This window comes from Dermacentor silvarum, chromosome 1, assembly GCF_013339745.2.
Source record: "Dermacentor silvarum isolate Dsil-2018 chromosome 1, BIME_Dsil_1.4, whole genome shotgun sequence".
Taxonomy (NCBI): domain Eukaryota; kingdom Metazoa; phylum Arthropoda; class Arachnida; order Ixodida; family Ixodidae; genus Dermacentor; species Dermacentor silvarum.
Genome location: NC_051154.1, coordinates 208,173,277 through 208,195,788, shown reverse-complemented (window position 1 = coordinate 208,195,788; position 22,512 = coordinate 208,173,277). Strand labels below are relative to the sequence as shown.

At 46.5% G+C, this 22,512-nt stretch overlaps 14 non-coding genes across 14 annotated transcripts; all 14 read right to left on the bottom strand.

Moving 5' to 3' along the window:
* Positions 1-5,279: 5,279 nt before the first annotated feature.
* On the bottom strand, positions 5,280-5,351 carry Trnap-agg (transfer RNA proline (anticodon AGG)). The gene has a single exon. It is a non-coding gene; the product is annotated as a tRNA-Pro (tRNA).
* Positions 5,352-5,550: 199 nt separating this feature from the next.
* Positions 5,551-5,622, bottom strand: Trnap-cgg (transfer RNA proline (anticodon CGG)). The gene has a single exon. It is a non-coding gene; the product is annotated as a tRNA-Pro (tRNA).
* A 195-nt stretch (positions 5,623-5,817) lies between these two features.
* Trnap-cgg (transfer RNA proline (anticodon CGG)) lies at positions 5,818-5,889 on the bottom strand. Its single transcript has one exon. It is a non-coding gene; the product is annotated as a tRNA-Pro (tRNA).
* Positions 5,890-6,085: 196 nt separating this feature from the next.
* Trnap-cgg (transfer RNA proline (anticodon CGG)) lies at positions 6,086-6,157 on the bottom strand. Its single transcript has one exon. It is a non-coding gene; the product is annotated as a tRNA-Pro (tRNA).
* Positions 6,158-6,354: 197 nt separating this feature from the next.
* Trnap-cgg (transfer RNA proline (anticodon CGG)) lies at positions 6,355-6,426 on the bottom strand. The gene has a single exon. It is a non-coding gene; the product is annotated as a tRNA-Pro (tRNA).
* Positions 6,427-6,623: 197 nt separating this feature from the next.
* Positions 6,624-6,695, bottom strand: Trnap-cgg (transfer RNA proline (anticodon CGG)). Its single transcript has one exon. It is a non-coding gene; the product is annotated as a tRNA-Pro (tRNA).
* A 197-nt stretch (positions 6,696-6,892) lies between these two features.
* On the bottom strand, positions 6,893-6,964 carry Trnap-agg (transfer RNA proline (anticodon AGG)). Its single transcript has one exon. It is a non-coding gene; the product is annotated as a tRNA-Pro (tRNA).
* Positions 6,965-10,887: 3,923 nt separating this feature from the next.
* Trnap-agg (transfer RNA proline (anticodon AGG)) lies at positions 10,888-10,959 on the bottom strand. Its single transcript has one exon. It is a non-coding gene; the product is annotated as a tRNA-Pro (tRNA).
* A 468-nt stretch (positions 10,960-11,427) lies between these two features.
* Positions 11,428-11,499, bottom strand: Trnap-agg (transfer RNA proline (anticodon AGG)). Its single transcript has one exon. It is a non-coding gene; the product is annotated as a tRNA-Pro (tRNA).
* Positions 11,500-11,703: 204 nt separating this feature from the next.
* On the bottom strand, positions 11,704-11,775 carry Trnap-agg (transfer RNA proline (anticodon AGG)). Its single transcript has one exon. It is a non-coding gene; the product is annotated as a tRNA-Pro (tRNA).
* Positions 11,776-12,237: 462 nt separating this feature from the next.
* Trnap-agg (transfer RNA proline (anticodon AGG)) lies at positions 12,238-12,309 on the bottom strand. Its single transcript has one exon. It is a non-coding gene; the product is annotated as a tRNA-Pro (tRNA).
* Positions 12,310-12,500: 191 nt separating this feature from the next.
* On the bottom strand, positions 12,501-12,572 carry Trnap-agg (transfer RNA proline (anticodon AGG)). The gene has a single exon. It is a non-coding gene; the product is annotated as a tRNA-Pro (tRNA).
* A 2,376-nt stretch (positions 12,573-14,948) lies between these two features.
* On the bottom strand, positions 14,949-15,020 carry Trnap-agg (transfer RNA proline (anticodon AGG)). Its single transcript has one exon. It is a non-coding gene; the product is annotated as a tRNA-Pro (tRNA).
* Positions 15,021-15,218: 198 nt separating this feature from the next.
* On the bottom strand, positions 15,219-15,290 carry Trnap-agg (transfer RNA proline (anticodon AGG)). Its single transcript has one exon. It is a non-coding gene; the product is annotated as a tRNA-Pro (tRNA).
* Positions 15,291-22,512: the final 7,222 nt, after the last annotated feature.

Sequence of the window (22,512 nt, the reverse complement as noted above, 5' to 3'; positions counted from 1 at the left end):
CTTCTTTGAGCGGCGGGTCATTGGGTCCACCCGGTGGTCTTTGGCTACGGGCGCTCTACGCGGCGCGCGCACGCGAGGCGGCGGTGGCGCCACGCGCGCGCTGCTGCTGCTGAGGCACACGCCCCGTCCATGTCCCTCAAGAAAAGGAATAGGGCTGTAGTCGCGTTTTGAGATAATGGCAGCAGTGAAGAGTTCATTTTACTGCCACATCCCGGACCTGCAGCAACCAATGGTCTCTGTTGCCCGTCGGGGGATATGACCGGCGGATTGGAGACGCATATTGGACAAGTTTGAGCTGGGACAGCTGGCATACCTCGACGTGATTGGGACGAAACCATGCAGTCTAGTGACCGGGCTGAAGAATGCAGCGCTTGAGTTGTTACAACCCCCAACCCCCTTTTTTGTACATTTATTTCCGAGTCCTCTTAATCAATTACAACTCAATGCATATTGCCGACCGAGGAACGTATATCTGTCGCTCGCAAGTGTGTTTTGTGTTCATAGACTCGAGGCTAACCGATTCAGGGAGCGCACTTGCACCACGTGCTTACGAGCGAGTTGCGCCGAGGGTCACTGGTTTGACTTAACCGGTCGGCTGAGACGCTCTATGAATACTGCCTAAATCTAGGCCAAAGCTCACTGCTGCATGACGTGGACAAAGGATATATTCATTGTCCTTGTATAGAGCGTAAGGGCGACACTGCGAATGGGAAGAGTAATACCAGATTATAAGAGATGTAAGGCCACTTGCCTTTCTATTGCTGCTGCAAAATGCTATCGTTGTTAAAGGGACACTAAAGAGAAAAGCATTTTGAAATGTACTAGTAAATTACGTGTCTACAAGACCGAGAAAGTCACTTTTACTGCGAGAAGAGGCTTAGTTCGCCAGAAAAGGCGCAAGAAGGAAAGACGGGTGGTGACGCCTCCTTGAAGTTCCCGCACAAGCTCGCCGTGACGTACGTTATCTGCTCGAACCTAGTTTTTTTTTTTATTGCGATAGGCAATTATATGGAAACTACAAGTGGATTTCTGCCGTCGCCATGAGGTACAGTATAAAGTACAAGATCGATAAAATCGTCGCCGCGCGCCATATATGCTGTATGTGCGAGTGAAAGCGCGCGAGGGAGGCGCGCTTTCACGGAGAGCAAACGCGACGTCTTCCGTCGTGCGAAAGGCTGTGGCGGGATGGTAGGGAGGGAGGGAGGGCAGGCGACGTTTAGCTGCGGCACCAAATGCGTATCTTGCGACAGGGTGCAAGGGGAACTTGGGACTCAATCTCCCACGCTAAAGGAGGAAAGCGGGAAGGCAGCGCGGGAGTCAGGGGTTGCGGCTTCTACTCTGCCATCAACTGCGTACTTGTACTTTGCGCGGCTGCAGGCTGTCGCGCGCACCGTATTTTAAAGCGATCTCCACACGGCTCTTACCTTTGTATGCGCTGTGCTTTCGCCGCTCAGTTTCCGGTGAAGGGATAGACCGCACGAACCTTCGCTCGCTGCTGCCGCATGCTTGCTCACGCCAGCGTTTTGACCGTGGTTGTCTTCGGTCATCAAGTGTGATCTATTTATGCTTGCTTGTGCGCGCTGACACCATGCTTGTTATTTCAGTTATAGTGAGCGAATGCGTCCAAGTTTATGCAGCTGATAAAGCTATTATCCTTACTCTGTATAGCTCTCTACTAATTTGCAATCGCAATTGATGCTTCGCCTTTTGGGCGAAACTGCGACTTTTTATCAGTGGTAGAGATGGACTAGATTGTGTTTTAAAAGAGCCAAATACTGAACTTAGCAAGTGCCAAGAACTTGTACTGAGCCACACCAGCCCACATACCAAAAAGCAGTTTGAAATACATGACGTTACACTGGACGTATGTACCGACGCATGGGTTTGGCGCGAAATTCGAAAAATAGAACTTTGGCCTTCATTTGAAAAAGATACGTCTTCTAATGACATATTACCGCGAAATGAACGAAGATAGACTTCTAAAACAACACTTTATCAGTCTGTAGCGGCGGTGAAAAGGCTGCCGTTAGATCCCAACGTAAGGCCCGAGATATTTATCCCTAAGTACTCTAAAGTTTCGGATACGCGTTGCAGCGGGAGGCAACACGAAGTGTTCTTCCCGGCTGCGCCGCCGCTCTTCGTTACGCCAGCGTTGTGACAGCGAGTGTTACGTGGTTGTGAGGACCATGCACTCACCAAGGAATGCAATCGACACACGAGTGCACACACAACATAATCTATTCAGTGGACAAAATACAAGCTTTTGACGAGAGACATAATGAAAGGAACGAAAGGAACTACAATATCTATCTCAATATAAATTGTCTCTCGCTGTGCGTTCCTTTGTTGTGGAGCCCGTTGGCTCGTCGAGGCCGATCTCCTGGCCTCAAAGAATTGGCTGACGTGCGGACGACGGCACCATGGGCCTAACCACGGCATCACACGACTTGCAGCCGCAGCAGCGACTGTGATGACAGCCACAGTAGCCGTGGTAGCAGCGCAGTAGCCCCAGCTAGTGCTCACGCCTTCGGTAGTAAGGCTAATCGTCGCAGTGGTCTGGGACAGCGGCCACCTCGCATGGTTCCCTGGACCGGTTGCCGAGCAGGAGCGCAGGCCCTTGAGGCTCGAGAATCTTCGTCAGGTGGCCCGGGACAGTGGTTAGGCCCACCTCGTTAGGCTCCCTGGAGTGGTTGTCCAGCAGGGGGCGCAGGTCCTTGACGTCAAAGAACGGCGAAGCAGCGGATCCGTAGTTCTCTGGACCGGACGTCCTGCGAGAAGCGGTTGGCCTTGATGATGATGATGACCTTAAAGGATTTGGCACCTACCCACTTGCGGGGATAGGCCAAGAGTAGGGCAGATTTTACATATGTGCAAATCGAATAAATTTAGAAATCGATAATTTTGATGAACGCCGAGCAGCACCGAACACCGGCACGCACTAAGCGCCACGATGAAGAAGAAGAAGATGATGATGATGTTGATGGCCTCACACTTTGGCTCGTACCCACTTGGGGGATTGGGCAAGAATTCGCTGCCTGAACTTTTAAGTAATGTTTTGAACATTTACATATGCAATTAAAAAAATATGGAAAAAGAAGAGAACAACGACTTCTCCACACTTCGACGCGTCGCCCCCGCATGGCGAACAGTGGGGAACTTTTTTTTCCCTCGTGCTTTTATATATATCTTGACAGTGGTCACCGAATGAGATCTGTTCTTGCTTGCCATGAGCAGCGCTTGACGCCATGCTTATTTATTTAGTTAGGAAGGAAATGTTTACTGCAATTTATACGACTGATAAAGCTAATAACCTTAGTTCGTGAGTTGTCTAACACTTTGCTATCGTTAACAATGCTTCGCTTTTCGGGCGAAACTGTCACTTTCATTCTCTTTGTTTTTTAACTCTGTTTGCATTGTCTTGCCAACGTTAGGAGATTGGTGTAGCGAGTCCTCGCCACCGTGACGCTCATTTTACTTAGATCTGACGTCTCAAGTTAGTGTCAGACTTGGGGCCTCATTGTAGAAGGCGCTTTCCGTACGCCGCTCTGCCGCACTCGGGAGAGCGGGGGACGTAGTCTCGAAAGGTTAAAGCCGTATATTTCCGTCATCCTTAGGTAACTTAGGCTCTCAGGGAATTGTACACCTTTCCAGTGTGCCCACCCTCGCCCTCTTTCTCCGCGATTCACACTACGGTGGGGGAAGTTTCCACTTGTTTTCTTTATTTTTCTTTAATACTGTTACGAAGGTATGGGTTTATTTACAGGTGATGATGGTGGTTTATTTACAGGCTACAATACACAGAAAGCAGACGCAAAGATAAGAAAGGCATCACACAAACAGGCACCTAATATTCAGGCAGAAAAACGCAAGCATTCAACAAAAGCATTCACTCCGTCGGCTGCTCTTGCATCGCGTGCACAGTGACCCACTATGCACATACAATACAGTTTCACGGAAAGATGACCTCGTAGACCTAGGACCAAGAAGCTGCAGACGATCGATATCAGCGGCATGGTTGCGTCTTTGTAACGTCTTGGCGGACTCAGTGCTGTAACAAAAGACAATAAAACAAAAGACAATTGGAAATCCTTGGTCACATCCGGGCTAACGACAAAAATGAAAGAAAAAAAAATTATAAATATAAAACGGGCTCGTCCGGGATTTGAACCCGAGATCACTCGCACCCTAAGCGAGAAGCATATCCCTAGATCAACGAGGATCTTTTTTTTATGTTTCATGGTATTTATTTCAGGGCATAAATGAGCCTTGCAGGACACACAGGCGAACGAGCTAATGAGTCTCTTTCACTCGCATGGCGCCACAAATAGCATTAATTTATTTTCAAGAAACACACAGCGCGTTCACCACTGGGGTTTGACACATACACAGATAATGAAGCCTGATTCACAGTGTCTACTTGACACACACACAGACCTCGCTTTCCGCCTGCGCAGTGAGAAAGCGTCACTTTGAGTAGAAGCTTGGGCGAGTTGGTCGTAGTTCATAATGGCGGTACTGCGTAGCGCGCGAATGTAGGAACGAAGGACAGAGATTACTTGAAGGAAATGTTTATTTTTCATTAAGCGTGCAAAATGCATAGGAAATAAGCATATTCAGCGAAAAGAAAAATATTTTGCAGAAACTTTTTCAGCAATATGAGGGCCCCACCAAGCATAACACTTTAGGCAAACTTCACCCTAAGGTGAACTTCACCCTAAGGCGAACTTCACCCTAAGGCGAACTTCACCCTAAGCCATATATAGCTTCGTTTGGAAGTTGTACAGACAGTTTTCGTCATATGTGAATTTAAGGTGTACATTGCGTTTGTTTCACGTTATCTGGGTGTTATCACTGCAGCTGGGGGATCTCGCATCGGGGGTCTGTCACCTCTGACAATGGTGATGCTGATTCCTTTTCAATGTTTTCAAAAGAAAGTTAGTCACGTGCCAAGCTTTCTCTCGTCCTGTGTTCCTGCTCTAATCCTGCACATGACGCTTGCTGCCTGTCATTCAGCAAGAAGCTCCATACTCAATGACGAAACTCAGCAAAAAAAATTCTTTGTGTTTTGCATGTAGGCAAAATTCGTTTATAAAGGGCTAGCAGAGCCCTACGCGGAATTCGGGGACCGCTTCTCAGTAAAACAAGTCGAGACACTTGCTCTCAGCGCCATCTCAACAGAATCGTAATATATTGCGACTGAAAAAAAATAAAGCAGGCAAAAAAAGAAAAAAAGGCGAATAAACATCGTTGGTCATTTCTGAGAAAAAGAAAAATACAACGGGCTCGTCCGGGATTTGAACCCGGGACCTCTCGCACCCTAAGCGAGAATCATACCCCTAGACCAACGAGCCGACAGCATTGCGCAACAGCGGCGAGGTACACTTCCGTAATATCTTGGCGAACTGCCAAACGAAAGACAACGGAAAAAAAGATCGGAAAAGTAAGGCGCCGTCATTGTTCGCTTCCGCTCTTACAACCTAAAGCACGAAAAAAAAAAAAAAAAGACGAATAAGCATCGTTGGTCATTTCTGAGAAAAAGAAAAATACAACGGGCTCGCCCGGGATTTGAACCCGGGACCTCTCGCACCCGAAGCGAGAATCATACCCCTAGACCAACGAGCCGACAGCATTGCGCAACAGCGGCGAGGTACACTTCCGTAATATCTTGGCGAACTGCCAAACGAAAGACAACGGAAAAAAAGATCGGAAAAGTAAGGCGCCGTCATTGTTCGCTTCCGCTCTTACAACCTAAAGCACGAAAAAAAAAAAAAGACGAATAAGCATCCTTGGTCATTTCTGAGAAAAAGAAAATACAACGGGCTCGTCCGGGATTTGAACCCGGGACCTCTCGCACCCGAAGCGAGAATCATACCCCTAGACCAACGAGCCGACAGCATTGCGCAACAGCGGCGAGGTACACTTCCGTAATATCTTGGCGAACTGCCAAACGAAAGACAACGGAAAAAAAGATCGGAAAAGTAAGGCGCCGTCATTGTTCGCTTCCGCTCTTACAACCTAAAGCACGAAAAAAAAAAAAAGACGAATAAGCATCGTTGGTCATTTCTGAGAAAAAGAAAAATACAACGGGCTCGTCCGGGATTTGAACCCGGGACCTCTCGCACCCGAAGCGAGAATCATACCCCTAGACCAACGAGCCGACAGCATTGCGCAACAGCGGCGAGGTACACTTCCGTAATATCTTGGCGAACTGCCAAACGAAAGACAACGGAAAAAAAGATCGGAAAAGTAAGGCGCCGTCATTGTTCGCTTCCGCTCTTACAACCTAAAGCACGAAAAAAAAAAAAAAAGACGAATAAGCATCCTTGGTCATTTCTGAGAAAAAGAAAATACAACGGGCTCGTCCGGGATTTGTACCCGGGACCTCTCGCACCCGAAGCGAGAATCATACCCCTAGACCAACGAGCCGACAGCATTGCGCAACAGCGGCGAGGTACACTTCCGTAATATCTTGGCGAACTGCCAAACGAAAGACAACGGAAAAAAAGATCGGAAAAGTAAGGCGCCGTCATTGTTCGCTTCCGCTCTTACAACCTAAAGCACGAAAAAAAAAAAAAAGACGAATAAGCATCCTTGGTCATTTCTGAGAAAAAGAAAAATACAACGGGCTCGTCCGGGATTTGAACCCGGGACCTCTCGCACCCGAAGCGAGAATCATACCCCTAGACCAACGAGCCGACAGCATTGCGCAACAGCGGCGAGGTACACTTCCGTAATATCTTGGCGAACTGCCAAACGAAAGACAACGGAAAAAAGATCGGAAAAGTAAGGCGCCGTCATTGTTCGCTTCCGCTCTTACAACCTAAAGCACGAAAAAAAAAAAAAAAAGACGAATAAGCATCCTTGGTCATTTCTGAGAAAAAGAAAATACAACGGGCTCGTCCGGGATTTGAACCCGGGACCTCTCGCACCCTAAGCGAGACTCATACCCCTAGACCAACGAGCCTTTTTGTCTTTCTATATTGCCGTACTTTGACAAAAATACAAACACACTACACATGAAGCGAATATGATATTTACAATGCTCTGGTGGTGTAAACGCCTGCCGTCATTTGGCTGGCGCACTTTGTTAAAAACGCTTTAGACAGACGAGTTCATCTAACAAAGTTGCCCATTAAGACTTATCTAGTCGTGCATTGGAAGCCTCGCGCAAGAACAAAATACTTTCAATAAAATGCTCTCTAGCTGGGTATCACAACGATGTCTGCATGTTCAAGTTGCATACGAGTTTTCCACATCGTGTGGAGGCCCAGGACCATAATGAGGTCATACGGTACTTCCTCTGAGGTATCTACTGGCAAGAAGCGTATTCCATACGGGTCCAGAGGTAACTGTTTCTTCAGCGTTCTCTGCAGAACGTCGCAGTGAAAGATCGGGTCCCAGCAATCTAGGAAAACATGTTCTTTGTTTCGGGTTTTTTACATAAAAAGCAGTCGGTTGTCCAGGGGATGAAAATACCCTTGCTATGAAGCCAGGTCTTAACGGGAAGTTTGTTTGTATGTAATTGGAAAAAGAAAGACTTAGTTGAAGGCCGTACGGCATTTTCTTGGCTCTTTTTAGAACGTCCTGTCCGGGGCCTCCACGGTGTGGCGAACGGTACAAAGGTACAGGTAGCGTCGTGTCCACAAGATCTCTGTACAATTGTTTTTTTGTAACGATGGACAGATACTGCAGCGAAAAACGCACATTCAACATCCTATACGCCAACACCACTTCACGCTGGTACCCAGTCACGGTTCCCGGCATGTTCTGAGCTGACGAAACAACAAATCCCGGAAGAAGTCTACCCAGCCGTACTTGTATTAGTGTTCGAAGAAAGAGATAATTTTGAATCCGCAGAAACACAAAGCGTGACACAATTTGTCCCAAAAACAAGTGAATCAGACCAAGCCCACCTTTCTTGACCGGGAGAAACAAATTTGTTCGACTCGTCCTCTCCCAGGTAGAGGCCCAAATGAAGGTAGCGAAAATGTGGTGAATTTTTTGTACGCTTACCCGCGCAGCACACAACACATTCATAATATACCATATCCTAGAAACTAAAAAAAGGTTGCAAACAGTGGCTCTAGAAAACATTGACAATTGCTTTCCTCTCCAACTGTCAGCCTTTTCCTTTGCTCTCGAAACTTGGTCGAGCCAGTACGGTTCGGGCTCACGGTAACTTCCGAGAGGCACCCCCAGGTACTGTGTAGGTAACCTTGACCAATTCAATCGAGAAAAGGTCTCCGGCGTGTATTCCCAACTCCTAATGCCAGAAGCCATAACTTTTATCCCAGTTTACCTGGGCTCCAGTTGAATCGCAAAACTTTTCGACTACAGCAGTTGCCTCTTTTAATGCTGGCGTTATCTGTGCAGAAAATCGCGATGTCGTCTGCATACGCCAATATTTTAACATGTGCTGCCTGTAGTCGATAACCTGCTATGAGTTCGTTGTTTTTAATGGCCAAACAGAGTGGCTCGACATAAGCAGCAAACAGAAGGGGCGAAAGCGGGCATCCTTGACGCACCGACGAGAGCACACGAAAGCTATCGGTGAGCTCCCCATTAACAATGATTCGCGTTGAGCAGTCTTTGTACGCCATCGTGATACCTTTCGTTATCACACTGCCAATATTCGTATGTTCAAGTATGCATAGCAGAGCCTTGTGCGAGACGAGGTCGAAGGCTTTTGCCAAATCTATCTGCATCATCGCGACGTAATCGCCAATCGCATCGCAACACTCCAGCACACTTCGAATCACGTGTACATTTGTTGTGATACTGCGGCCTTTAATGTCACAAGTCTGGTGCGGACCTAGCAATGTTTTGATAACACTTTGCAGTCGTTTCGCTGGAACTTTCGTGAATATTTTTTAGTCAACGTTGGCTAGAGTTATCGGGCGATATTAGCACGATATGCGAGGTTGTGAAAGACAAGGGCAGTCTTTTCCGGTCATACGCTTCGCTGATAACTAGATGGAGGACATGAGCCAGCGCAGACTTAAACGTTTTATAGAAAGTGGCCCCTAACCCATCAGGCCCAGGTGCTTTACCGGGGGCCAACTCGTCTATTGCGCACTCTATCTCACTCAGGGTAATTGGATGTTCCAGCCGTGTCTTAACTTATTCATCGAGCTTTGGCATCAATGAGAGGAATTCCATCTGGTAGCCATCTTTAGGTTCACGTGCTTGACTTAAGAATGTTTTAAAGTGATCGACGATTCCTTGCTTGATGTCGTTTTGGTCTGACGTGATGTCCTTGCCTTTAGCTAGCTGGCGGATTTCCTTCCGACATGCGTACCTTTTCTCGTCTGAGAGAGCACGTTTTGTTGGCACTTCTCCCGCCCACAGCTTCTCAGACCTTGATCGCACAACAGTCGCTTTGTACTTCTCAGAGTCTATCCTTTCGAGTTCGGTTTTTACATCCTTTATTTCGTTAGTATACACACCAGGCTGGACACTTTCCATGCTGATGAAAAATTGCAGTTGTTGGCGAAGGTTTGTTTCTGCCTGTTTCAGGTTATGCCGAAGGACACTGCTTCTTTCAATAGGCAAAGTTTTAACTTTCTGTTTAAATTCTTCCCATTTAATGGCGAAGCTTTCTAGTTGGACTGAAATCAGGCTTTCTAGTTCCTTCGCAACAGCATCAACGAAACCATCGTCATCCAACAACTGCGCGTTCAATTTCCAGAGGTCTCAGTTAAAAGTGTGTTTGATCTGTCTTTTCCCAAAGGTGGCAGTTACCAAGCAGTGATCGCTATATGCAATGGGTTGCACATCATATTCACTACACAAAGGCACCAATTCGGCTGACACATATAATCTATCTAGCCGAGCGTGGCTATTACGCTGGAAGTGGGTAAACTGCGGGTGAGTATCGCTGGCGAAGACACTACCGACATCTTCCAAGTCATAATCGTGCACCACCGCATTTAGCAATTCAGCACTCTTGTCGCGAACGTGCGAACATTTTGCGCGATCGTCAGCAGTGCATACACAGTTAAAATCGCCCAGCAGTATTACCACCTTCTGACAGTTTACGAACGCTTCAAGACGCTCAAAGAAGGATCACCGGTCTGTTTCAATATTCGGTGCGTAGACACAAATGACACGGAAATCCTTATCGCAAAAACAAAAATCAGCCACTAAAAGGCGCCCAGTTTCACACGAAAACACTGACTGACACAAATGCCTAAGTTTCTTCGAATGAATATAGCGCAACCACCTGATCCACCAACAGCGTGAGAAACACACACGTCGAAGTGAGTACAAAAATTGGACACCATTCTGTCGGTTAGCTCTTGGCTCTCTATTTTGGTTTCTTGGATTCCCACAAGATGCAAGTCATTATCTAAGAGTAGACGACTTAGCTGACATTGTCGCCTTCTTGCGCTGAGCCCTCGTAGATCAACGAGCCGTTGCCATTGCGCAACAGCGGCGAAGGTGCACTTTCGTAATATGTTGGCCAACTGCCAAACGAAAGACAATGGAAGAAAAACAAAAAAACAAAGGCCCGTCATTGTTCACATCTGCTCTGACCACTAAAAGCACAAAAAGAAGAAGAAAAAAGACGAATAAGCATCGTTGGTCATTTCCGAAAAAAAGAAAAATGCAATGGGTTCGTCCGGGATTTGAACCAGGGACCTCTCGCACCCTAAGCGAGAGTCATAAACCTACACCAACGAGCCAACGGTATTGTGCAACAGCGGCGAAGGCACACTTTCGTAATATGTTGCCCAACTGCCAAACGAAAGACAATGGAAGAAAAACCGAAAAAAAAATATAGGCCCGTCATTGTTCGCATCCGCTCTGACCACTAAAAGCACAAAAAAAGAAGTAAAAAGACGAATAAGCATCGTTGGTCATTTCTGAGAAAAAGAAAAGTACAACCGGCTCATCCGGGATTTGAACGCGGGACCTCTCGCACCCTAAGCGAGAATCATACCCCTAGACCAACGAGCCGACGGCATTGCGCAACAGCGGCGAAGGTACACTTTCGTAATATATTGGCCAACTGCCAAACGAAAGACAATGGAAGAAAAAAAAATAAAGGCCCGTCATTGTTCACATCTGCTCTGACCACTAAAAGCACAAAAAGAAGAAGAAAAAAGACGAATAAGCATCGTTGGTCATTTCCGAAAAAAAGAAAAATGCAATGGGTTCGTCCGGGATTTGAACCAGGGACCTCTCGCACCCTAAGCGAGAGTCATAAACCTACACCAACGAGCCAACGGTATTGTGCAACAGCGGCGAAGGCACACTTTCGTAATATGTTGCCCAACTGCCAAACGAAAGACAATGGAAGAAAAACCGAAAAAAAAATATAGGCCCGTCATTGTTCGCATCCGCTCTGACCACTAAAAGCACAAAAAAAGAAGTAAAAAGACGAATAAGCATCGTTGGTCATTTCTGAGAAAAGAAAAGTACAACCGGCTCATCCGGGATTTGAACGCGGGACCTCTCGCACCCTAAGCGAGAATCATACCCCTAGACCAACGAGCCGACGGCATTGCGCAACAGCGGCGAAGGTGCACTTTCGTAATATGTTGCCCAACTGCCAAACGAAAGACAATGGAAGAAAAACCGAAAAAAAAAAGGCCCGTCATTGTTCGCATCCGCTCTGACCACTAAAAGCACAAAAAAGAAGCAGAAGTAAAAAGACGAATAAGCATCGTTGGTCATTTCTGAGAAAAAGAAAAGTACAACGGGCTCGTCCGGGATTTGAACGCGGGACCTCTCGCACCCTAAGCGAGAATCATACCCCTAGACCAACGAGCCGACGGCATTGCGCAACAGCGGCGAAGGTACACTTTCGTAATATATTGGCCAACTGCCAAACGAAAGACAATGGAAGAAATAAAATAAAGGCCCGTCATTGTTCGCATCTGCTCTGACCACTAAAAGCACAAAAAGAAGAAAAAAGACGAATAAGCATCGTTGGTCATTTCCGAAAAAAAGAAAAATGCAATGGGTTCGTCCGGGATTTGAACCAGGGACCTCTCGCACCCTAAGCGAGAGTCATAAACCTACACCAACGAGCCAACGGTATTGTGCAACAGCGGCGAAGGCACACTTTCGTAATATGTTGGCCAACTGCCAAACGAAAGACAATGGAAGAAAAACCGAAAAAAAATATAGGCCCGTCATTGTTCGCATCCGCTCTGACCACTAAAAGCACAAAAAGAAGTAAAAAGACGAATAAGCATCGTTGGTCATTTCTGAGAAAAAGAAAAGTACAACCGGCTCATCCGGGATTTGAACGCGGGACCTCTCGCACCCTAAGCGAGAATCATACCCCTAGACCAACGAGCCGACGGCATTGCGCAGCAGCGGCGAAGGTACACTTTCGTAATATGTTGGCCAACTGCCAAACGAAAGACAATGGAAGAAATAAAATAAAGGCCCGTCATTGTTCGCATCTGCTCTGACCACTAAAAGGACAAAAAGAAGAAAAAAGACGAATAAGCATCGTTGGTCATTTCTGAGAAAAAGAAAAGTACAACGGGCTCGTCCGGGATTTGAACGCGGGACATCTCGCACCCTAAGCGAGAATCATACCCCTAGACCAACGAGCCTTTTTTTTTTTATTGCCGTCGTCGACGTACAAAATCAAGGGTTACAAATGATAAAACGTGCCAGCCACACTTTGGCCAACACAGCACTAAAATCTTTTCAGTGACACCAGTTCATCGAGTACATACATCCATTGTGGTGGATCAGGCAGTGATTTGTAAGCGTCTCTCACGTAAACAACACTCTCAATGAAGTGTTCTCGCACCGGTATTACAACCAAGTCTGCATGTTCAAATTGCATGCGAGTTTTCCACATAGCGTGGAGGTCCAGGACCATAATGAGGTCGTACGGTACTTGCTCTGAGGTATCTATTGGCAAAAAGCGTATCCCATACGGGTCCAGGGGTAACTGCATCTTAAGCGTTCTCTGCAGAACGTCCCAGTGAAAGATCGGGTCCCAGCAATCTAGGAAAACATGTTCTATTGTTTCTGGTTTCTTACATAAAAAGCAGTTGGTGTTCCAGGGGATGAAAATACCCTTGCTATCAAGCCAGGTCTTAACGGGAAGTGTGTTTGAATGTAATTGGAAGAAGAAGGACTTAGTCGATGGCCGTACTGGCATTTTCTTCACTCTTTTTAGCACGTCCTGTCCGGGACCTCCACGGTGTGGCGAGCGGTACAAAGGTACGGGGAGCATCGTGTCCACAAGATCCCTGTACAATTTTTTCTTTATAACGGTGGATAGATACTGCTGTGAGAAACGCACATTTAACATCCTATATGACATCACCACTTCACGCAGGTATCCTTTCACAGTTCCCGGCATGTTCTGAGCCGACGAAACAACGAATCCCGGAAGAAGTCTGCCCAGCCGTACTTGTACTATTGTTCGAAGAAAGAGATCATTTTGATCCCGCAGAAACACAAAGCGTGACACAATTTGTCGCAAAAACAAGTGAACCAGACCCAGCCCACCTTTCTTGACCGGGAGAAACAAGTTTTTTCGACTCGTCCTCTCCCAGGTAGAGGCCCAAATGAAAGTAGCGAAAATGCGGTGAATTTTTTGTACGCTTACCCGCGCAGCACACAACACATTCATAACATACCATATCTTAGAAACTAAAAAGAGGTTGCAAACAGTGGCTCTAGAAAACATTGACAATTGCTTTCCTCTCCAACCGTCAGCTTTTTCCTTTGCTCTCGAAGCTTGGTCGAGCCAGTACGGTTCGGCCTCACGGTAACTTCCGAGGGGCACCCCCAGGTACTGTGTAGGTAACTTTGACCAATTCAATCGAGAAAAGGTCTCCGGCGTGTCTTCCCAACTCCCATGCCAGAAGCCATAACTTTTATCCCAATTTATCTGGGCTCCAGCTGAATCGCAAAATTTTTCGACTACAGTAGTTGCCTCTTTAATACTGGCTTTATTTGTGCAGAGAATCGCGATGTCGTTTGCATACGCCAATATTTTAACGTGTGCTGCCTGTAGTTGATAGCCTGCTATGCGCTCGTTGTTCTGAATGGCCAAACAGAGTGGCTCGACATAAGCAGCAAACAGAAGGGGCGAAAGCGGGCATCCTTGACGCACCGACGAGAGCACACGAAAGCTATTGGTGAGCTCCCCATTAACAATGATTCGCGTTGAGCAGTCTTTGTACGCCATCGTTACGCCTTCCGTTATGACACTGCCAACGTTCGTATGTTCGAGTATGCATAGTAGAGCCTTGTGCGAGACGAGGTCGAAGGCTTTCGCCAAATCTATCTGCATCATCGCGACGTAATCGCCAATCACGTCGCAACACTCTAGCACACTTCGAACCACGTGTACATTTGTTGTAATACTGCGGCCTTTAATGCCACAAGTCTGGTGAGGCCCTACCAATGTTTTGATGACACTTTGCAGTCGTTTCGCTAAAACTTTCGTGAATACCTTATAGTCAACGTTGGCTAGAGTTATCGGGCGATATGAGCCTGGCAACAAACGTTTCTTTTCGTCATCACTCTTCGGGATTAGCACGATATGCGAGGTTGTGAAAGACAACGGCAATCTTTTTCGGTCATACGCTTCGCTGATAACTAGATGGAGGACATGAGCCAGCGCTGACTTAAACGTTTTATAGAAAGTAGCCCCTAAGCCATCAGGCCCAGGCGCTTTACCGGGCGCCAACTCGTCTATTGCGCACTCTATCTCACTCAGGGTAATGGGATGTTCTAGCCGTGCCTTAACTCCTAGACCAACGAGCCGACGGCATTGCGCAACAGCGGCGAAGGTACACTTTCGTAATATATTGGCCAACTGCCAAACGAAAGACAATGGAAGAAAAAAATAAAGGCCCGTCATTGTTCGCATCTGCTCTGACCACTAAAAGCACAAAAAAGAAGCAGAAGAAAAAAGACGAATAAGCATCGTTGGTCATTTCTGAGAAAAAGAAAAGTACAATGGGCTCGTCCGGGATTTGAACCCGGGACCTCTCGCACCCTAAGCGAGAATCATACCCCTAGACCAACGAGCCGACGGCATTGCGCAACAGCGGCGAAGGTACACTTTCGTAATATGTTGGCCAACTGCCAAACGAAAGACAATGGAAGAAAAACCGAAAAAAATATAGGCCCGTCATTGTTCGCATCCGCTCTGACCACTAAAAGCACAAAAAGAAGAAAAAAGACGAGTAAGCATCGTTGGTCATTTCTGAGAAAGAGAAAAGTACAACGGGCTCGTCCGGGATTTGAACCCGGGACCTCTCGCACCCTAAGCAAGAATCATACACCTAGACCAACGAGCCGACGGCATTGCGCAACAGCGGCGAAGGTACACTTTCGTAATATGTTGGCCAACTGCCACACGAAAGAGAATGGAAGAAAATAAAATAAAGGCCCGTCATTGTTCGCATCTGCTCTGACCACTAAAAGCACAAAAAGAAGAAGAAAAAAGACCACTAAGCATCGTTGGTCATTTCCGAAAAAAATAAGGGCCCGTCATTGTTCGCATCCGCTCTGACAACTATAAGCACACACACAAAAAAAAAAAAAAAAAAAAAAAAAAAAAAAAAGACGAGTAAGCATCGTTGGTCATTTCTGAGAAAAAGTAAAGTACAACGGGCTCGTCCGGGATTTGAAACCGGGACCTCTCGCACCCTAAGCTAGAATCCTACTCCTAGACCAACGAGCCTTTTTTTAATTGTTACTTGCTGGAAAGTACATCGTGTACAAAGGACAACAGAAGGACAAAACGCTTTACAGAAAGAATCACACTGAATAATGTTAAAATAACGTCAAGCACACTTTGCTTGGAGTGGGATGATTAAAAATGCTTTAATGAAATGAGATCATTCAGAATGGCTAACCATTCCGGCTGATCTTCGCCTGCACAATATACATCCCTCGTGTACGCTATACTTTCTATAAAGTATTCCCTAGCTGGGCGTGCGTTTACATCCGCATGCCTCACCGCCATACGCGTCTTCCATATTGCGTTCATGCTCAACAACATAAACATATCATACGGTATGTCACTTTCACACTGAACCGGCAAAAAAAAAAAAAGGAATCCCGTATGATGTTATAGGGAGGTCTCACTCTAATGTTCGCTGCAGCATGTCCCAGTGAAATACAGCATCCCAACAGTCCAAAAAGATGTGATCGATACTCTGTGGCTTACGGCATAAAAGACAATTAAGACTCCAAGGAACAAATAGGCCCTTTTCCTGTAGCCATGGTTTCACTGGCAATGTACCGGTGTGTAGTTGAAAAAAAAAAAAGGTCTTGGCTGATGGGCGTACGGGCATTCTTTTGATTTGCTTAAAAACATCTTTTCCGTGCGCGTTTCCATACATCGTTCGATACATGGGTACTGGCATCATTACTTCGATAAGATCTTTATATAGCCGCTTTTTTTTTTTTTACTTCGTACAAGTACTGCCGATAAAAACGAACCTTTAGTATATCGAACGCCAACACTACTTCGCGCAGATAACCACGTATACCCGTACGCCCTGCACAAGATACGATGAACTCCGGTATATAACACCATAATCTAACTTGTAACATAGTGCGCAAGAATGATGACTCTGATCGCGTAAGAAAATAAACCTTGACACAATCTGCCTTAATAACAAATGGGCCAATTCCAGCCCACCAGCTTTCACTGGTCGAAAAAGATTTGTACGACTCGTACGTTTCCATTGGGAGCCCCAAACAAAAGTGGCAAAGACTCTGTGTATCTTCTGAATGTTTAACCTATTCATGCACAGCACCTGAAGCACGTACCAAACTTTCGCCGCTAAGAACATATTGCAGACTGTTGACCGTGCGAATATCGAGAAGTTTTTCCCTCCCCACTTATTTGTTTTCTCCTCCAACATTTATGTTTCATCCTTCCAGTATTCATTTGGATCTTTATATCGCTCCAGTGGCACACCGAGATATTTTGTCGGCACGGTCCTCCATCTTACATTTTCATAGAAATCTGGCATTGCCTCCCAGGTGCCATGCCACAAACCTACACACTTATCCCAATTTATTGCGCTACCGGACCATTTGCAGTACTTGTCAGCTACTTTCGCAGCTTCGCTAATACTTTCCCTATCTTAAATGAAACGGCAATGTCATAAGCATAAGACAACAATTTGATCTCCGCCATCATAAGCTTAAAACCCCGTACTTTGTTATTGTGTATTATACTCAAACAAAAAGGCTCTAAATAAATAGCAAACAACAATGGGGAATTTGGACACCCTTGGCGGACGCTCCTGGCAATTTGAAAACTTTCAGTGACTTCTTTGTTAATTACAAAGTTAGCCTCACCATTTCTATACGACATTTTCACACCATCTAAGACAACATTCCCGACATTTACGTGTTCCAATACGCAAAAATGTACGTCATGAACAACCCGATGAAAAGCCTTCTCAAGATCTAGTTGTAACATCGCGACTTGTCTGTCCCATGCATCACAGCATTCGAGGATGCTCCTTGCTGTGTGAATGTTCGTTCCTATTGTTCGGCCCTTTATGCCGCACGTTTCGTGAGCACCTACGATTAACGTGTATTACCGTCGGCAATCTCTTTGCTAGCACCTTCATGAACACCTTATAATAGACATTAGTCAGGCTTATGGGACGGTAAACACTCACAGATAAAAGCTTCACTGGATCGTCACTTTTTGGTATCCTTACAATATGCGACCTTCTAAAGGATGGCGGTGCTTCCTTTATTTCGCACGCCTCAGCGAAGAGCTGAAAAGGAGCCCTCGAGAGGTCATGCTTAAATGCCTTGTAGAATGCAGCACCAAGCCCGTCTGTAACCGGCGTTTTCCCTTCACTTACATCATCTATTGCTCTTTCTATTTCAATTGCGCTAATTGGCATTTCAAGGCGTGACCTGGTTTCGTTATCTAAAGTGGGCGTTAGCGACAAGAATTCACTGTCTAAAGAGGTGTCGCTTTTAGCGCTGCATCCGAGCAATCCTTTATAATAATGTACAAACGCTTGTTGTATCATAACTCTGTCCCTTGTAGTCTCTTCCCCGTATTTTATCTGTTTTATTTCTTTACGTGAAGCATACCGCTTCTCTTCGCTCATGGATGGTTTCGTGGGTGTTTCGCCGAGCCAGAGATGTTCTAGCTGCGCGTGCGCGTATAACTGCGCCTCTGTATTTTTCTGTATCCAATATCTCAAGCTGATTCTTTATTTTTCTTATTTCTTCAGAGAAAGTGCCTGGCTGCGCGCTCTCGACTGAGAACAAGAATTCCAACTGACACTGTTGTTCCTTTTTTTTTCTTTTCTCATTTCGGCGTAATGTTGAAGATCTCTCGATAGCTCTAATTTTAACTTCTTCCTTAAACCGCTCTCAGGCTTCAACAAATCTCCCGGACTCTAACAAGTGTAATTTTTCTATAAGTACTTTTACTTCGTCGACAAAAACTTGATCGTTAAGTAATTTGTTATTGAATTTCCATAACTTCTACGAAAAACGTGACTTAATGTTCTTCCCTCCTATTGAAAACATAACGACGCTGTGGTCCCTAAACGATACCGGTTTAACATCATAACGGTTGCAAAGTGGTACGAGCACATATGCCACGTATACTCTGTCTAAACGGGAGTGGCAATCACGTTGGGAATGGGTATAGACAGGGCCACATCCATTTTGCAGCAGATTTCCCACATACTCTAGGCCGCACTCTAGCATAATCGTAGATAAAAACAAAGCACTTTGATGCCGAGCAGGCAATTCCCTGCTCCTATCTTCCTTTAGGCCCACGCAGTTAAAATCACCCAGCAACACCACGTTCTTCTTTTCACGTTTTAAATATGGTTCAACAAATGCAAAAAACCTATGTCGATCTTTAACATTATTTGGCGCATTTACACAAATGACGCGCCATTTCTAAAACAAAAACAGAAAATCGCAAACGACAGGTCGGCCGTTGTCACTGGTATAAACATATTCTTCCGCAACACTTAAAGAATTTCGCAAGAATATCGCACAGCCTCCAGAGGTGCCAACGGAATGACACACGCAAACATTGTAAAAAGACCTAAAAGGTTCGACCATGCGATCCATTTGCTCCTGACTTTCGACCTTCGTCTCCTGAACTGCTATCAAATCAAGGTCATACTCTCGGAACAGACGACTGACCTGGTATTGCTTTCGTCTAGACCGTAGGCCACGAACGTTGAAAGTGGCAACGCGTAACGCTCTTCTAGTTTGCGAAGTTTACGTGCAAGTTGGAACGGACCGCATCGTTCTTACCTCCCATGCACATAGGCCCGGCGTTGACTGCAGCAGCGGCCGAAAGACTTGCGGCTATACACGTACACGGCGTGCACCCGCCACACCCTTCACATAATGCAGAAGCCATACTAGCCGCGTCCTTTTATGTCTATAGTTTCGAGGCCCCTAGATGAAGCACAACCCCCGTTGCTACGAAGGTGGCTTCGCCGGCGGTCGGGTGCCCGCGCTGACGTTAGGCTTGGGCTTGGTGGTGAGTCGCGGGCCCAAGGCCACTTTCGCCGCCGGCTCCCCTCCGGGCTCCGCGCCCTGTCTGTCGCTGTCACCAGCGACATCTTCAATCGGTCGCTTTGCAGATGCGCCACTGACACCTGTACTCCCGACGTCCATGTCTTCTGGCTGGCTGTTCGATGCGTCGGAAGTTTTTCCCTCGTCGTCATTTTCGTCCACCTGAGCCTCGTTGTCAGCCTTGGGTGTTTCATTATGACGCCCTACTTCTTCCGCGTGGGCCGCTCGGTTTTGTTTTTCCGTCGGTGTTTTCGAAAGGGGCGTGTACACGGGACCACCTCTTCCGCTGCTGGCTGCTTCTTCTGCGTCAACTAGGACTTGGCTTGTCACAGGACCTGCCACACTGGCGTATGTTTGAGCGAACTCGTTGTCTTCATGACCAAAACGCCTGCATTAACAACACCGGGGTATGCGACAGTCGCGTCGGATATGTCTCGTTCGACGACATCGTAAGCACAGTGCCGCACGGCCTGGCACAATCAGGAGTGTGTTGATACCACCCACTCGAAGCTGGTGTGACAGGTCCTCGATAGTCACTCCGGTTTTCAGTTCCAGGGCTACGGTGCGAGTAGATTTTCCTTTGTCCGTGATACCATTGACGCGTCAACGCTCCTTTGATACTTCTGTCGCCTTCCCATAAGCCGCAAAGGTGGTGCGTACATCTTCATCCGGTACGTAATGCAAAAGCCAGTGAAGCTTTAGCCTGACGTCCTGCTTGTTTGGGTCGATAACGAGCCATCGCCTTTCCTTTAACTTGACGTCACCAACCCTGAGCATCTTCTTCATTGCTTCTGGTGTGCTGAACGTCACCGCCCAGACGTGATTCATCTGGAAGGCCCCTAAGGCAAGCACCTCGGGCAGCATTCCCAGACGAACCATCGTATCGCGGACGTCTTCCACAAGGGAAGGTCTCGCCCTGATGTCTCCCTGAAGAAAAACAGTATTTGTAACACACGCACCTTTGGGTAGCTGTGTGTGTGTGTGTGTGTGTGTGTGTGTGTGTGAAAACTTTTTATTTACAAAAGTCCTGAGGCTCGACTATTTCAAGCCGAGGCGGGCCGCACCCATGATGGCACCGTTAGGCCCAGCCTTTCAGCGACATCGTGGGCCCTCTGGACAGCCCGTAGCTGCTCTTTAAAAGATGAACTCTGTAGCATCTTCTTCCAATGGAGTCATTCTTCTTCAGGGTTGGTGAGAGTCGCAGGACATCCCGTGAGCATGTGTCTGATCCCAATGATGCCATTGCACGCATGACAATCTTTCTTGACCTCCCTTTCTGGATAAATTTTATCAAGGTGGTACAGCGTGGGATAAGTTCCTGTTTGTAATAGTCTCAGTGAAACTGCGTGAGCCATGTTCAGCTTTGAATGTGGAAATGGCAATTGTCTGCGTCCTAGATAGTAGTGTTTAGTAATCTAGTTATATGTTAATAAATGATCTCTAAATTCCCCGGCCTGGTGGTGGGGACGGCTCGGTTGTGACTGTCACGGCTAGCAAGTCCTCGTGCCAAGTCATGAGTAACCTCATTGAGGTTAGCCCGGGTCTCGTCCACTTCTCCCATATGCGCAGGAAACCATTGGATTTCAGTTCTCATACTCATAGTGTTTTCAATCAGTTTAGTAGCAACCGCGGCCACGTAGCCTTTATCGAAACTCTTTATAGCAGCTTTGGAATGGCTGTAAATAAAAGTCCATTTATTGTTCCTGATGGCTAGAGAAATTGCCACTTGCTCCGCCACCATGGAATCTTAGGTAAATACAGTGATGGCATCTTGCACCTTCCCTTGAATGTTTACTACTACGGCAGTATATGCTTCTTTCCCTTTCACCCAGGCAGCATCTACGAAAGCCGCCTGTTGATTCTGCTGTTGTATCTCCCGCAAGAGTGCTTTAGCTCTTGCCTTTCTCCTTTTGATATTGTGCTCTGGATGCATGTTTCTAGGAAGAGGGGTGGTTCTAATCAGATCCCTAATCTCAGCTCGTAACTCCACTTCATCCTCCAGTGGGCGCGTTGACCTATTTCGCTCTGCCCCTATTGCCTGTAGTATATTCCTGCCGGCTCGTGTTTTTGTCAATCTTTCCTGTTGCGCTAGCTGCTGAGCCTTCGCAATTTCCTCTATTGTGTTGTGCACCCCTAGGCTCATCAATCTCTCGGTTGCAGTGTTAATCGGTATCCCTAGGGTAGCTTTAATGAGCTTCCTAATCATCGTGTTAAGTTTGTTAAGTTCTACCTGCGTCCATTTGAATAATCCAGCAACATAAGGGAAATGACAGAGAGCAAAAGCATAAACTAGCCTCAAAGCACTGTCTTCACCCAGGCCTCTGTGTCTATTGGTAATTCTCCTTAGTAGCCTAATGACTTCATCGGTTTTATTTGAGATATGCTGTATTGTTCTATAGTTCGCATTATTCGCTTCTATATGGAATCCAAGAACTTTGATTCCTTCGACTAGCCTGATTGTAGTTCCTTCGTGAGTGTGCAAGTTCACTCTGGGCTCGTCTGTCGGGATGTAACCTCTTGGTTTTCGACCTCTTCTACGATGTTTCAAAACCAAAAGTTCCGATTGGACTGCCGAGCATTTCCGCCCCATATCTTTCAGTGTATTCTCTACAATATATACACTTTCCTGTAATCTGGTCTCCGTCTGTCCTACGTTACCTTTGGCACTCCATATGGTTATGTCGTCTCCATTGTTTGGAGACGAATTACAACAACGGATTGAGGACCTTAATCGAGAAAGTGTAAGAATTGGGTTGAAGATGAATATGCAGAAGACAAAGATAATGTTCAATAGCCTGGCAAGGGAACGAGAATTCAGGATCGCCAGTCAGCCTCTAGAGTCTGTAAAGGAGTACGTTTATATAGGTCAATTACTCACAGGGGACCCTGATCACGAGAAAGAAATTTACAGAAGAATAAAATTGGGTTGGAGTGCATACGGCAGGCTTTACCAAATCCTGACTGGCAGCTTACCACTGTCGTTGA